This window comes from Glycine soja, chromosome 15 (assembly GCF_004193775.1).
Source record: "Glycine soja cultivar W05 chromosome 15, ASM419377v2, whole genome shotgun sequence".
NCBI lineage: Eukaryota > Viridiplantae > Streptophyta > Magnoliopsida > Fabales > Fabaceae > Glycine > Glycine soja.
Genome location: NC_041016.1, coordinates 43,061,862 through 43,066,178, shown reverse-complemented (window position 1 = coordinate 43,066,178; position 4,317 = coordinate 43,061,862). Strand labels below are relative to the sequence as shown.

The window sequence follows — 4,317 nt, the reverse complement described above, 5'->3', positions numbered from 1 at the left end:
GACACGGGGGATGTTTCACTTTCGGGTGGATTTTCCTATACATAGTATTCTCGTTACAAATTTATGCCTGTAAACTATTATACATGGATCAGACGATGCAATCTAGCCAAGGAAAACAAAGCCTATCCCGCCAGCTCCAATGGCGGGACTGCCCACGTAGGCATGTCCCGCCAGCACCAATGGCGGCATGACTTTTCTCCCCTGTCCCACTGCTGCCAATAGCGGCATCCCCTGCCATTATTAATGGCGGCACCCACGTACAGAAGAGACCCCCTTGTAATTTCTTTTAAAAGAGACTATGTTACGTAAAATGTTTTTAAAAGAAGCCCCCTTGTGTAAATTTGCCGCTGATGCAAGTTGTTTCGCACGGTCTCCACGCCGTGTCTGCTCGCACGGGACCCAAGTGGTTCAACGTCGACCATTGTTATGTTAAAAAAAGATTCCAAATTAATTTATTATATAAATTTTTTATTTTTTTTATTACTAATTTTATTATTATTGTTGACCAATAGAGTCAGACACTTAGCTACATCCGCACGCAAAAGGAATGTGGTTCTGGTTGAGGCTTTCTTTCCTTTATTAGTAAAGGGGGCGCGGGACGTTCGCGGAGTCCGTGCCTTCCGTACCACCACAGGACTGGTCGTTCTTGGGCGGATCCCGCTCCTAAACATAAGGGATAGGGGGAAGGTGGCCGGGCCTATCATATCAAAAGAAAAGGGTTGTAAAAAGAGAACCCGGCTACCTATTTCATTCGACGTTCCGCCCGATTCGACCGACTTTTTGATAACAAGAAGGCGGCGAGCTGATCTGCTTTGATCAAGGAAAAAGCCCAGTCAGCCACCAACTCGGTGCAGGTCACGTGACCTACAGCTCGGCCTTCGTTTTTTGAGACTTCCTCTACCCACATCTCTATGTGCCCGCAGCACTTCCATATGGAGAAAGATAGGCTTACCATGTTCCATCAATAGCACCTAACCTATGCCGATTTTGGCGGACTGTGCTCCACCCCGGTGAACTCATGCGGTTCCGACGTGCCCAGAGGCCAGAGGCGAATCCATTCACGGTCCGTAGGACCAACACCATTCGAAGGTGGGTGGCCCGCCCCGCCTAGAACAGTCATGTTTGACTGGGCTTACACACATTCGCTCACTTACGCTGTCCCCCCTCAGCTCACCCTAGCCCCGGGCCTTTTGCTCTTCTAACGTAAGCTCCAAGGCTTCACACCAAGTCTTCACTGACATAATATGCATGCTTAAGTAGGGTCAGGCAGAACCGTTGTTGCCTGATGGGAACTCCCCCCATATTGCTATCAATGTCTTCATGTCGCACGACCTCTTAACATTACACCACTGAATCCCCAATCCTTTGCTTGCTGTGCAGTGACAGTACCAATATCCACTAATCGTTGTTTCCAGATACGGTTGCCGGTTGACATCTCTTCTAATTCGTCGATACGAGAAGCAAATTGTTGTGTGAAGGAATCAATATCTCGACATAAGCCAAGAGGCAGATCTTGTGCCACTCCACCTGGTCGTATGAAACTGGCATGCATCCTGGCTCCCGAGACTCTTTCATAGAATTCCAACAATTTCTCCCGCTCCTCAAAAGCCCACAGGGACGGAGTTGATGCTCCCACATCCATAGCATGAGTAGTTAAAGCAAGTAAATGATTTGAAATTCGAGTTATTTCACGGAATAACACTCGTATATATTGAGCTCGTAATGGTACCTCGCAATTCAAAAGTCTCTCTACGGCTGAAGAATGAGCGTGTTCTTGGGCCATCGTAGAAACATAGATAGGGTCGACGACGGAACGAAGAACTCACCCTAGATACAGCTTTTTCGTACACGTTCACTTGCATCACATACACAAGTGCTCTCTGAACCGTGCAATAAGGTCACCCATAACACGGCTCTCCCACTTGAGTTACCTTAGCCCCAGGCAGGCCATGCTATTCAATGATATTGGAAAAATGGCAGCGTAACGTAACAACTAGTATTGAAAGCTGGTCGCCTTTTGAGGGAGGGAAAGCCTTTCAATAGGAGCCCTACTTCCCTCTTTGCGACCTCATCACTTCAAAGCGCAAACCAATTTCTTAGTCACCGGGCGGAGCGCACCTTTGGTACTTTGCTTATAGCTTTTTTAGGTTATGCAATAGACGGGAGGATTAGCTCTGGATCCCCCCTGCTTGCAGAAATGAATGGATCAGAAGGGGGGGCTGGGTTCTATTTCCGGGCCGGGCGGGAGGTGAAGGCCATAAGATAAGATTGCCCTCCCGGTAAGGAAGAGAGGAAAAGGGTGCTGTCATCTAATCTATCTCGACCAGTTTCCCGAGGCGTTGAAAATCCAGACCGGCTCAGAGAATCACTGGCGCTATTTAGCCCTTCGTTTCGCCATTCGAAGTACTACCTCTGCCTTCCCCTTTTGTAACATACCCAGGCGCCCTCCTTTCCAATCACTAAGAAAAAAAAAAATACCAATCAAAGCCCTATCTAAGTAAAGCTTCGTCTGTTATTTTTCCGGCCCCAGGGGAGTTTACTCAACCCATTCCCCAGTCTTCCGCACTGCTCAAGTAAGTGTGCGACTCCGTATGAGGACCTCCTTCCCTTCTGCCCACTCTCCGTTCACACGGTTCTCAAAGCAGAGGAGGAAGGGTGGGCAGCAGGTACCACGAGCCCTCTGTCCCACACATCTATCCAGAAGCAAGTGTAGTTCACCGGTTCCACCGAATGCTCCTATCTCTCGGCAAAGATCGTGTGAGTGTGCAGTTATGCTTCGGATGCTTCGCCATAGAATAGATCGACCCAGTTCCCGTTCTTTTCCGGTGCACTCGCTTTATATCTCCGACACACAAGGAAGGACGCGGTGGGAAGGAAGCAGCCCTAGCCTCTGTCCGGCCGATCATTCCGCTGGCATCTTGCATTCACGCCTCCGTTTGACTGCCGCTCGGGGATGGAGTTGTAGATACGTTAGTCTTAGCGGATCGTTGGCTCCACCTGTTATCTCCTTCTACGACATGTTGTTGTCGTCGCCATATTCCATATGTAACTTAGTCATCTCTGCCTCGCTGCGGGTCAGCACCTCCGAAAGAAACGGAGGACTTCATTCAGTGACTCCGCGATCGCCCTCTAAACGATCAGAATAAGGTAAAGCTTGAAGATAAGTTTTGTACTCTATTAATTTCTCAGTCCCTCTAGTCGGGTGGGCGCCGGCCGGTCTTTCGACCAGATCCCCCTAAAAACCGTACGTGCGGGTCTCCCCGCATGCGGCTCACGCCATTCGAGGTGGCCCAGCCCAACATTCATTCGCAAATCCTGTAGTGAAATTGAGACTGCTCGACCTCGGAAGCTAATTCGCGTGTAGGCAGCGCTGTCTGTCGTACCGTTGACTCTATCTATTCATTGAATTCACTTTCATTCATTTTTATAGCTCCCTCTTTTTCCAAGAATTAATGCACTTCCCCTTGACTTCAGAGGGCCTTCTCTAATAGGGGAAAAGCCTTCCATTTCCGTCAAATGACCCGGCCCCCCCTGGCTCTTCCACCGTCCTGGCTCCCTTTCCTACCTATGCTATGCTCCCCCGGCACCGGCCTACCACGCTTCGCGCCTGCGGCGTTTTCGCCGGACGGTCTTTGCCAGTAGTGCCATCCTCCCCGCTGGCTGTGTATGGGCGGGTTGTCCCTCGCTGCTGCGTTCTGTTAGGCTATGGATTACAGGAACAAATGTAGTTGAATGAGACAGCAGGCGGGTTACACGTTCCGCTGTGCCGAGATGTGAGGTGCAGGTGGTGATGATCACCCCGGGGTATGCGCTAGCGCCCTTGACAGGCACTCCAGGACCCGCCAACGCTCATGAAAACCCGGGTCGGTCCTCCATTCATCTGACCGGAGGTGTGGATAACGAGGCCACCTTCACAACCTTCTCCCTTCTGTCCTTATGTTGTAGTAAGGTAGGGCGGTTCGCTTGAGTTGCTCAACCGCCTCTTAGCCCGGTGCTCATGACGCGCTACGGGACCTCCACCGTGCCGGGGGACCAAGCAGGGCATAGCTAGCGGCATAGGAGCCGACTCGGCGTCAGCGGCTTCGTGCCGCACTGGAGTGATCCAATATGTGGTTCCGCACGTTCCACCACTTCTCCGTTCATTTCCAATACTGATCGTGAAACACCATGAGCAGCAGGATGTTGAGGTCCGAAATTCGAAGTGAAATTTTTGATTTGCCCGTTCCTAGTCGTCATGGGAAAAAAGGAAGAAATAAGAAAGAGATTATTCCCTAAGAGCTTGTCCAGTACCAGAAATGCATCTCCTTGCGTGCGAGA

General features: G+C 50.4%; 1 pseudogene; it reads left to right on the top strand.

Annotated features, from left to right (window-relative positions):
* The first annotated feature begins 1,762 nt into the window (after positions 1 to 1,762).
* On the top strand, positions 1,763 to 3,178 carry LOC114388277 (annotated as a pseudogene).
* The last annotated feature ends 1,139 nt before the right edge of the window (positions 3,179 to 4,317 follow it).